Source organism: Ranitomeya variabilis, chromosome 4 (assembly GCF_051348905.1).
Source record: "Ranitomeya variabilis isolate aRanVar5 chromosome 4, aRanVar5.hap1, whole genome shotgun sequence".
NCBI lineage: Eukaryota > Metazoa > Chordata > Amphibia > Anura > Dendrobatidae > Ranitomeya > Ranitomeya variabilis.
The window spans coordinates 611,313,471-611,325,739 of NC_135235.1; the positions used below are offsets into that span (position 1 = coordinate 611,313,471).

The following is a 12,269-nucleotide window of genomic DNA, read 5'->3' on the forward strand; positions in this document are numbered from 1 at the left end:
TGAGAAACGAGATCAAGCAGAAGGAGAATACCAGCAGGGGTTTTGTTGAAAGAGGCAGCACCCTGCTGAGGCGCAATACCGGTGGCCGGAACGCCGAGGGAGTGGATTAGAATACAGCTTCAAGCCATACTCCAAACAGCGGCAGGACAGTCGGTCTCAGGCGGGCTGTCTACCACATATCACCTATGAAGTCTTGGGGGGCAATTGCGGGAGAGGGGCGTCTCTAGGGTCCCGGAAGAACTCCAGGCCTACCTGACAAACGGGTGCCATTCCAACCTGAATACAGGGAAGGGGTGGATTACAGAGGAACATCAAATCGAGTTGTGAGGGAACTTAAGAAACAGACACAACCGTTGTGGGGTTACTTTCCGTAAGCACAGCAGGGAAGGACTACAACACATAGCGCTAGAAGGAAGGCACAGATTTCCACCTGAGAGGAGAACTCTGGAGGTGCCATTGGACTGGCCGGACTTGCGTAGCCTGGTGAACCGTGTTCCGGACTGAGGACTCAGAGATCTCCAGTAAAGAGGTAAAGAGACTGCAACTTGGTGTCCTCGTTATTTACCGCGACTTACACCCCACAACCGCTCCATCGCTACCATTACTACCACCTATTACACCGGACGTCCCCCACTGACGGACAGGGCCACGGACCGGGTCTAGCCACCGTGACAACCCCGAGACTGAGACCCAGAGGCCCGGCTCCGGGTACCCCTCGGCCCTGCGGCGGTGTGGGGGCGCGCCGCAGACTTGGAGTCACGAACAGGATCTACTTAAGCCTGAAGAATCAGGTCATGTGTGCCTAGAGACTGTGATTTACTGTGCTTGGACTGTACTTTATTGCAAGACTGTGTGCTGCGTCATTTGCCGCCAAAATCCGCCGCCATTGCAGCGCTGAGGAGAGCGCAGGAAGAGAAGAGGGGCGTGGAGTGGGCGTAGACGAGCTGGAGAGCGCGAAGAATAATGGCCGCCCAGTCTAAATATTTCTGTGCAGTGAGGACGTGTCCGTCAGCAGCAGAGATCCGCCTCCTGATCCTTAATGGGGGGCGGAGGCAGAGAAAACGAAACTGCTCACGCAGGAGAGAGCGGGAAAAAGACCAGGAAGCGACCCACGTGGAGGACGCTATGGCCAGCAGCTCCGAACCCGACAGCGGGGTTGAAGTGGAAGTCTCCCCTGACTACCCGGATGAGCCCAGCAGCCTGTCCTCTGTGGATAACACCAAATTCCTGAGAGCCGAGATGGAGGATTTATATCACCGGCTCCTCCAACTGAATGTGAGAGTCCAGGCCCCGCATCAGGCGGTGCCGGCAGCGGGTTCTCGGATTTCGGAGGAACCAGCGGGACCTGTTGCGGAAGGTGGATTCGTACCAGTGGGTGAGTCCGCCGATCCTGCCCCACCAGCCGAGGGTGTGTTAGTGGGTCCCGTAGCAGCACCACCTCTCCCGGGGACCCATAGACTTCAGCGCCTGTTACCATGGGAGGAAGCCACGGGCATGGAACACCGTATGCGAGCCCCTATCACCCCTACTCCCTTGCCGTGTGAGGCCAGCGCGGAGCGCACGGTGTGCCGCTGGGTGAACCCTGGATCCAATCTCATGGGGTTCCCCGGGGTGGAGACCCAGAAGGGAGAAATGGTACAGGCCCTAAGCTGGGAAGAATATCAGACCCAGCTGGAACAGCGGTGGCGAGAGGAAGAGAAAGCACATCAGGCTAAACGGGAGGCCTACCATCAAAAAGATTTGGCGGTCAAGGACCGGGCCCGTAAGGACCCCACCACTCACCAGGCCCCGCGCAGGCAGGGCATCGTCACTGTCTTTAAACTCCAAGGAGGCTGGGGCTTCATTAAAGAACCGGGGCTATACGCGGAGGTCTTTGTTAACCGACGGGATGTCGAGTCACACCTTAGAGAGGGTCACCCCGATCGAGACCTCTACCCGGGAGACAGTGTTACTTACACTCGGCATTTTGGGGAAAAAGGGTGGTTCGCCCTGAACGTCTACAAGAAAGAGAAACCAGCCCCTGTAGCCAAAGTGCCACCGTGTGACCGACCTGTAACCACCCTGGTCGCCTCCACCTGCCCAACCACAGAACTTGCGATCTGCCGCCCGATCGCCGCAACCACCGTAGTGGCTAAATAAGTTCCTCTTCGGGGGATCAATGTCCCTGATGTACCAGCACAAAGAGAAGTGGGGACACAGACCTTTATCGCCGCGCACGACCTGGTCGTGCAACAGACCCGAACCCATGGGGTGTATCTGGCAGCGGGAGTGGACCTGAAACCTGAATTGCAGGGGTCCGCCCGCCAGGTGGCGCCTCATGGAAATTTCTGAAAGAAGAGTAAGATTTTAAGATACTCTGAAAAATGTAAATAGTTACTGTTTGTCTTTTATTCCTTTGAGTTGCTGCTAAACCCGCCCAGGGTTAATGGATCCCTCTGTTAACCCGGGATCCTCTTTGTTTGTTTTCCTTTCTGAAGTTGTTGCACAAAAGTTACACGAACTGCAGAAATCATGGACTGTGCATGATTCAAACTTTCTTTTGTAAATAGTTTGCACCTTCTTAAAGGTGCTCCCTACTGGTTTTAGCCAAAGACACTTTGCGAAGATATTTGCCCTATTGGTTTGAGCCAGAGACACTTTGTGAAGATACCTTTCCTACCGGTTCTAGTTAAAGACACTTTGCGAAGATACCATGCCGGAACCTTTGCATGGGCTGGTAGGCTGAGAAGACGAGCTACCTTAGAAAGACTTGGTCTCCTCTTAAAGGGGATGTGAGAAACTGAACTTGAGAGAGATACTGTTGCAGAACAGTAATGCCATAATGATGCCTTGAAAAGAAATGTAACTGTTTTACATGCTAAGTTATATGTGTTGAATTTGTTGAAATGTGAAATCTAAATAATGTTTTGCAGAAAGAAAAGATGCAGAGAGCCCGTAGGGGTAGATGTAGAGGTCTGCATAGTTGAAAGTAAGCGAAGTAATAATGAAGGTGAGGATAGAAGGTAAACCCCGCGTCCCCATTGAAAGTTACTTTGTTACTAAGGACAGAGAGTGAACCCGTAGGGGTTAGAGAGTGAGTCCTTAAAGGAGCCGAGTAGAGCTGGCTCAGAGTTCTTTAAACGAAAGGAATGTTATGTCTATACCATGTATAGTAGAGAAAGGCAGTAGGCCCTGGCTGAACGGGGCGGTCCTGTAAAAGAAAGGAGAGGCAGTAGGTCTGGTGCCATAGGGACAGGCGGTCCTGCAGGTTCAAAGTAGGAGAATGTGAAGTTACCTTACCCTGTAATGTGATTATAGGAAGGCCTTTGGTAAACTAAGAGTGTATGTTTCTTAAAGGCAATGTTAATTTATTGTTCCAGAATTTGCACTAAGTAGAATACCCGGTTGGGTAACAGGAGTTATGCATAGCCTGTAATTTATAATGTTGACCATGTTTGTAACGTTAAAAGTGTCCTCACCTCCCATAAAGGGAAGCCTGTTCAAGTATACTTATTGTTTTGCACTCAACAAAATTGTATGTCTTTTTGCTAATCTGTATTGTTGTTTTTCTTCCCAGTCCCGGAGTACTGTGTTTAACCAGGGGGGAGTGCAGCGCCCCAGAGTTCTGGTCGTTGCAGTGCTGTGGCTTCGCCGCTAAGGGGAGCCATGGTACGTTCGATGGCACCGAAGGAGTTCCTCCAATCAGGTATCACAGACACCAATATGTTTCACAGCTGGGCCTCCGGGGGGAGCTAAGGGTGCTATTCATTAGGCCACTCCCCACCATAGTGGGTAAACTGGGGGTCAGGCAGGAAGTTAGTAGAGAACGCTGACGGGATTGAACGGAGCAACACCCTGTGGCAGGGGGTGTTGTGAAGGGAGAGACTGTAGGGTCTCTGCCAGGGGTGGGATCCTGGCAGAGGCTTGGCATTGAAAGAACGTAACGGGTCCGCGCAGGCTCCTGGAAGCGGCGGGACTCAAGAAAGGACTAGAAGCGAGATAGATTGTGCTGAGTGAGAAACGAGATCAAGCAGAAGGAGAATACCAGCAGGGGTTTTGTTGAAAGAGGCAGCACCCTGCTGAGGCGCAATACCGGTGGCCGGAACGCCGAGGGAGTGGATTAGAATACAGCTTCAAGCCATACTCCAAACAGCGGCAGGACAGTCGGTCTCAGGCGGGCTGTCTACCACATATCACCTATGAAGTCTTGGGGGGCAATTGCGGGAGAGGGGCGTCTCTAGGGTCCCGGAAGAACTCCAGGCCTACCTGACAAACGGGTGCCATTCCAACCTGAATACAGGGAAGGGGTGGATTACAGAGGAACATCAAATCGAGTTGTGAGGGAACTTAAGAAACAGACACAACCGTTGTGGGGTTACTTTCCGTAAGCACAGCAGGGAAGGACTACAACACATAGCGCTAGAAGGAAGGCACAGATTTCCACCTGAGAGGAGAACTCTGGAGGTGCCATTGGACCGGCCGGACTTGCGTAGCCTGGTGAACCGTGTTCCGGACTGAGGACTCAGAGATCTCCAGTAAAGAGGTAAAGAGACTGCAACTTGGTGTCCTCGTTATTTACCGCGACTTACACCCCACAACCGCTCCATCGCTACCATTACTACCACCTATTACACCGGACGTCCCCCACTGACGGACAGGGCCACGGACCGGGTCTAGCCACCGTGACAACCCCGAGACTGAGACCCAGAGGCCCGGCTCCGGGTACCCCTCGGCCCTGCGGCGGTGTGGGGGCGCGCCGCACGTGCCTCTAGGACCCCTTCGTCCTTCTGGGAGCTTCTTTCTTTAGCTTCACTTTCCTTCAGCTCCCTCTCTCTGGGAGTGCCTTTCTGTCTGACAGGAGCTGCAGACCCTCACCTCTGCTCAGCTCCACTTCTCTCACAATCTGCCTGCACTAATCTTCCTAACAAGCTCCTCCTCTACTCTATCTACTCCACCCACTCATCCAACACCCTTTCCTATCCAGCCTGAGATGAGACCTTCCTCCCTTAGGGTACGTCCAGGTGCCCTGACTGAATTGTCTGGTGTTGGATGCAGGTGTAAGGTTCTGTGGGTGCCCCTCCTTACCTGAGAGTGGAATACTACACCTCTGGATGAGGTGCAGTACTCTGTGGCGACTGGACCCTCAGGGGTGCAACATATTTTCTTTACACTTCACAATTACTTGCTACTTTGTGTTGGTATATCCCATAGAATCCCAATAAAAATACATTTAAGTTTGTGGGTGTAACGTGAAAAGAAAGTGTAAAACTTCATGGGGTATGAATAGTTTTTTAAGGTACTGTAGATAGAAATGAGGCTTTTTGTTTTCAGAATTGAAATCCAATGGCTACTAAAATCCACTTTTTCTTTTGAAATTATCGTTGGAGTGCTGTCTAATTCCGAGAGTATGGATAAATTGTGAGCTGCTCTGCCTTATAAATATTGGGGGTGCCACATATTCTTTTCTGTTCTATCTTTTACACTTTGCATGAGTCTTTTTCTCCTCACCTTTTTACGGATCTCTTCTTTTCTGGAGACGCTTTCTATATGTGTTCAGATTTTTACTAGTTTCCTCTGAGGTGAGGAGGGCAGTTTATGAGGTGGATTAGGGAGTGGGGGCTGTGCCTTGGGGGCTTCTGAGTAACCGTAGAGCGTGCATCTTCCTTGGGAAAATATTTCTGTTTGACTGTAACGTAAAGTGTATGGATTGTGTGGAATGCTCCTTTCTTCATGCCCCCAGGTCCTCTCTACAGGTGGTGGCTGGTCAGAAGGGGCGTTGAATAACCGTCAAGCTCCTCTCCGAGGGCTCATGTCATAACCCAGTTTTACCGCAGCCTACAATTTCTGCTCTGATTATATACAGGAATATGAGATGATCCCTACATATTAATTGAAGACTAATATTCTGACTGTCTATCAAGATTGTAGTCCCTGAAACATAAAAGATGGTTCCTGCACCCTGGTGCACCTTGCCCATCTATGTATGACATGGTCAGTCTAGACCTGTGATGGGCACTTAATTTTCCCGTGGGGCCACATGAGAGACTCTGTCTGTTGTGGAGGGCCAAACAAATAGTCTGAAATTAATTCTGCTCATTATTAATTATAATTACTTATAATTATTTACATTAATATTAATTGTATCACTTATTATTTAGCAGAATTAAGTATGCTGACATCCCCCTATATTTATGAGCCTGAACACAGCTCCCTAAATACTGTATGAGCCCACACACAGACCCCTACATATAACATGAGCCCCACATTGCCCCCACATATAATATTTTTTCTATAGCACCAACAGAGACTTTTATATACAGCATGAGCCCCCACATAGCCTCTTATATCCAGTGTTAGCCCCCACATTATTATTATTATTATACATCTTTATAGCGCCATTTATTCCATGGCGCTTCACATGTGAAAAAGGGGGCAGATATTGACAAATACATTAAACATGAGCAAAAAACAAGGCACACAGGTACATAAAGAGGGAGGACCCTGCCCGCGAGGGCTCACAGTCTGCAGATAGCTTCCTATATACAGTATGAGCCCTCACATAGACTCCTATATACAGCATGAGCCCCACATAGCCCCCTTTATTCAGCCTGAGACCCCACATAGCTTCTGTTATGATAGTATAGCAACTCACTCTGGAAAATAGGTAACACACTAAAAACTAAAAACTGCAACTGACCCTGTCGTTTCCTATACAGGCTAGAGATCCTGACCCAGCAGTCACTATTGGTTCCTATGTAAGCGGAGATAGCCTTAACCACAGACTACATCATGACAACTTGGACCTGTGCTGCCTGAAAGGCTGTCGAGTGCTTCACGTTCCTTCTAAAGAACTGGAGGGAAGAGCAGAGTGTAAAATACCTACAGAAGGAAAATTGTGCTGAAATAGAAAGATATTCCAGAGAGAGTAAAATAAACCACAAAATACACAATAAAGGATTAAATACATACTGTTAGAGAATATGCTGCCTACTCCTAAAAAGAAACAGAAGATAGGTGCAGGGTAAAGGAACATAAACAGCACAGAGATAAACCCTAGCCGGTCTTTCACTGACTGGCTTAAACTACAGTATTATGGCTAGACATCCAAATGAGACGATCACCAGCAGGAAATACCAGCGGGGGAAGTATATAAAGCCGCACCAAAAAGGGAAGACAAATGAGAAAATGAAAACACCTGTTGTCCTAAAGAGACGGAAGCAAGGATAACAGAAACTAAGCACCCGGAGAAAAATTGTGTCTGCTGTGGCTCAGTGGACAGAGAAGCCAACCACAAAGCACAGGCTCAAGGGTTCAAACCCAGACGCATGACAGACTCCCTACAAACAGCGTAAGCCCCCACATAGCCTTTGATATATAACATGTGCCCCATATAGCCTCACTATATACAGTGTTAGCCTCCTACATTCAGGGTGAGCCTCACTATATGCAGTGTGAGCCCCACGTAGCCTCTGATATACAGCATGTGCACCAGATAGCCTCGCTATATACAGTGTGAGCTGCACCTAGCCTGACTATATACAGTGTGAACCCGCCACATACATTCGTATATTCAGTATGTGCCCTACATAGCCTCCAATATACAGTATGAGTGCCCCACATAGCCTCCTTTATACAGTATGAGCCCCCACATAGAATCCTATATACTGTATGAAGCCCCACATAGCTTCCTATATACATAGAAATATCTCATACAGATAAAAAAAAGCAACAACACATACTCACCTTACTTCCGTTTCCCCGGCGCTCTGTTCATGTCACCTGTGCACTGATTCTTAGCATCAGCGCAATTAAAATACATCATTGCCAATGGAATACTATCAATGGATGCTGATACAGTTGAAAACAATGATGGGAGAGCTCGCAGTGCAGTGGGTCAAGGGGAACAGGGAAAGGTGCATATTTGATTATTTAATTTTTATGTATACTGAATGGAGCAATGTATGACGTCCATTATACTGAATGGAGCAATATATGGGGCCTATTATACTGTATGGAGCAATATATTTAAATTGTGAGCCCCAGTGGGGACAGTGATGATCATATCTGTAAAGCGCTGTGAAAATTATTGGCGCTATATAAGTAAGCATAATAAATATATGGGGCCCATTAGACTGTATGGAGCAATATATGGGGCCTATTATACTGTATGGAGGACTATGTGGTGCCCATAATATTGTATAGAGGACTATGTGGTACCTATAATACTGTATGAAGGGCTGTGTGGTGCATAGAACTTCTGCTATTAGGTCCCATTATTTCTACGTACTCCCCTGGTCATCACAACTGCTGTCTCCCACCTGATTGGTGTAAGATGGAGCCTGCGGCTCCATCTTCCACCAATATATTCACCGCTGTCTGTATCCTGAGGCTTTTAAGCACTGTTTTGAAGCTGACAAGAATTGCTGGAGCACACTGTTACCTCCTAATCCCGGCCAGCTTCAGCACAGTGCTTACAAGCTAGACAGCATCGGTGGTCGGTTTCCTAGGCAATGAGTTGGGAACAAAAGAAAAGTGTTAGGGTATGTGCACACGTTGCGGATTTGCTGCGGATCCGCAGCGTTTTTTGAGGTGCAGAAACGCTGCAGATCCGCAATTGATTTACAGTACAATGTATATCAATGAGAAAAAAAAAATGCTGTGCACACTTTGCGGAAAATCCGCTGCGGAAACGCTGCGGTTTTAAAGAAGTAGCATGTCACTTCTTTTTTGTGAATCTGCAGCGTTTTTGTACCCACTCCATTACAGAAAACCGCAGGGGTAAAAAACGCAGCAAATCCGCAAGAAAGCCGCAGCAAAAACGCACAAAAAAACGCTGCGGAAACGCATAAAAAAACGCAGGTGCGTTTTCTGCCAGGAGAGGCAGAATCCGCACCAGAAATTCCTAAAGCCTAATCCGCAACGTGTGCACATAGCCTTAATATGTCAGGAATGGCTGCAACTTTTATTTGCAGTAAATTACAAAAGTTCTTGTTTTTACAAACACTATCCAACAATATCCTTCTATGAAGATGGCAGTAACCCTGGATGCAAATGAGGATGTTCTTTGTCTTGAAACATGGGGAGGCTGATAGTGAAGAATTGGGCTATACTTGTGATTGCCTCAAGTGGAAAAATTATTTGTGGAGCAAACTTTTTCTTGTCTTTTTCATCCTCAAAGTCAAATAATCCAGATCTCCAGGGCACTGAGCCGCTTCTTGGAGCAGCACGCAACGGCAATTAAAAGAACAAAATTAGCAATATAATGTAGTCAGCTGTGTCATCTCCTATGCAGAGCCTAGCAGCTGATTACAACCTTATCTCAGTTACTGCTTTCTGCATAGGCAGCAACAGTATTGAATCATGTGCACTACATTGGGCTCTTCCACAGCTCTTCTTCTCTCCTTTCACTTATAATTTTGTAAAATAAAAAACAGAGAATTGCCCCTGTAAAAAACAAAGAAACTAACATTATAAAAAAATCTTACCTTTCTACATACTTTTTCTAACCCTAACTATGGCTATGCTACGGTTCGTGTTAGATTTCGATCTAGGGTTAGAAATAGTGCTAGGCTAATAAATTATTTACACTGAAAAATGTAATAAAATATTAAAGTAGAAATAAAATGTAATGTATAACTTTTTATTTTTAAAATTTTTGCTGAATTTCAGCAAAAGCAGAATAAACTAGAGATTTAAATGACAAACTCCGATTACATCAGTATTTACTTAAAATACAATGCATGTGCTTGGGAGGATAAGAGGTTCAATAGTGGACTGGTGGAAGGGACAAAGGGAGTGCTAAGGACCTGGAGTCCAAACTGTTTAGGTTGCAACAAACTGTGTAGAGTGTAGCAAACCCTCAGCTGTGAGACATAGTAGGTCTTAAACAGCCCTAGTTGCATTGATCTACTATTAAATTTGGTGCTTATTTTTTGTTTAATTTTTCTTTGCCATATTTTTGTTTTGCCACAAACTTTTTTTTTTTAAGTTGCACTCATTTTCAAGCCTATTTTCTACTTTTTCGCTTCTTTTTTTAAAAATTTTTGTTATCCAGATGTTTGCAGAGGATCAATTACGACCTTTAAAAAAATTACAAAATTTTGGCACAAATATATGTCGGTTACCCCTTGCAGAAAATTTTTCCTTCCTCAGAAATTTTCTGCACACATCTTAGTGGTACGTGCAATATTTTAAAGGACCATGCAACTTTTTACTCTGCAAAAAAAAAAAACAAAGTAAAAGACAAAAAAAGAGCATCTTTGATTTTTTGCAAAATTCATCAAACCGCGTGCGCTATTTTCAAGACCATCAATGAATACTAAAAGAGTAAAAAGAATCACACAAAAAAGAAACACAAATGATGATTTGGGGACAAAATATATAGGAAAGTAGCTGAACTTTAGGAATTCTAGATCTGAAGTCAGAAAAGTCCTGTGGCTGTAATACAAGAATATCCGACAATCTCTGAAAATAGCTACATTCTTCTTGTAGACTTGAAATTTTGACAGCAGGTCGGGCATTAAATTGGCATTTCTATTCGGTGTACCCTCCTGCATGTTATCCATTAACTAGTTAATAACTCCAGAGTGAGTGTGGTTAATTAAAGTAGTGCCCCAGGGCAGGATAAAATATTTATAGAACAGCCTGGTAACCACTCCAGAGCCGCACCTCACCCCACGACTCTCGCTCACTCTCCCTCTTTAAATATTGACCTATCGTTCCTTACCTGACTGATTTGTTTACAACAGTCTGATTCATAGAGAATGGAACCGCCATAGTGGAACGGAAACTTCCTGGAACGGAGCTCTCCAGCCCCACCTTGATGCCACAACTTCTGGGGGTAAACTTAAAGGCCACATAGCAAAGGTTATAACACAAAAGGGATAATGTGTTACGTAGTTCTATGTGACTAAGGGGTATGGGTCCTGGGACAAAAATATCTAGAAAAAAAATAGCAAAACAAAAACCAGCTAAAAGGGGTTGTCCACTACTAGGACAACCCCTTATTAAACTAAATGTTTGGCCCAGATAAAATAATGAAGCCTATACTCAGAGGCGTAGCTAGGTTTTTGGGGGGCGAAGCTTCTGAGTGGGCCCCCAACCAGGTAACCTTGATTACAACTGGGTGACACACCCTAATAGTGGAGGAGAACCTCAGCAGATGACCGCGCTGTTACTGAAGATAATCTCCATATCAAGACCAACATGGATATTACCGCCATATGGTCAGTGGTAGACACCAGTCCTACAGAACATACAATTGATCACAGCACAGTTACAGATAATGACTTACCGCTGATGTTCTTTCTGATGGAATCGTTCACTTTTCCTATCTTTTCCATCTGGCCCAGACCGACACAACTTCTTCCAGCCAGGAATCGTCTGCAGATAATACAACAAAGACATATTTCACTTCTCCCTTTCCAGCCATCACCATCTATTCCCAACCTGCACAAACTCCTCATCCTGCTGATACCCAAAAACTGAGCTGCTGCCATATGTGACCCTACTACTGCACCTGCTGTGTGGTTCTCTGTGCCCTCTAAATTCTAAAGCACCCCTCTATAATATAGTAATGCCGGTGCAAGTGCCCTATAAAACAGTGGCCACATTTTGCCCCCTAGGAAGTAATAATGTCCTGTGTGTCCCTTTAATAGTCACATTAACCGGAGTTCGCCTATAACAATAAGTGCCCACTTTACATGTAATAATGTCCCGAGTATCCCCCCTGTACAGCTCCCCTATACACAGTATGATTCTCTCTTATACACAGTATAATGCCCCCTCGCTGTATAGTACCACCCACACCGTATACTGACCTCTTAGTATCCCACAAACTGTTTGAAGGCTCCAACACTGTATGATGGCCCCTTCACTGTAATCCACACACTGTACGATGGCCCCCTCACTGTAATCTCCACACTGTTTGATGCCCTCCTAGATAGCTTCCATATAGTATAATACACCAGATCATCCTAAATGTAGTGTAATGCACTCCCTATAAGCCTCCTTATAGTATAATGCACTCCCCATAAGCCTCCATATAGAATAATGCACTCTTATAGGCCTACTCTATATTGTATAATGCACCCCCATAGGCAGACTCTACAGCACAAGGCAGCCCCCATAGGCAGACTCTATATTGTATAATGCACCCCCATAGGCAGACTCTATAGCACAAGGCAGCCCCATAGGCAAACTCTATATTGTATAATGCACCCCCCATAGGCAGACTCTATAGCACAAGGCAGCACCCATAGGCAGACTCTGTAGTATAAAGCAGCACCCCA

At 46.2% G+C, this 12,269-nt stretch overlaps 1 long non-coding RNA gene across 1 annotated transcript in view; it reads left to right on the forward strand.

Annotated features, from left to right (window-relative positions):
- The window catches only part of LOC143766044 (uncharacterized), a 105,602-nt gene that overhangs the window by 25,564 nt on the left and 67,769 nt on the right, over nt 1-12,269 (forward strand). The gene's annotated exons all lie outside the window — the stretch shown is intronic.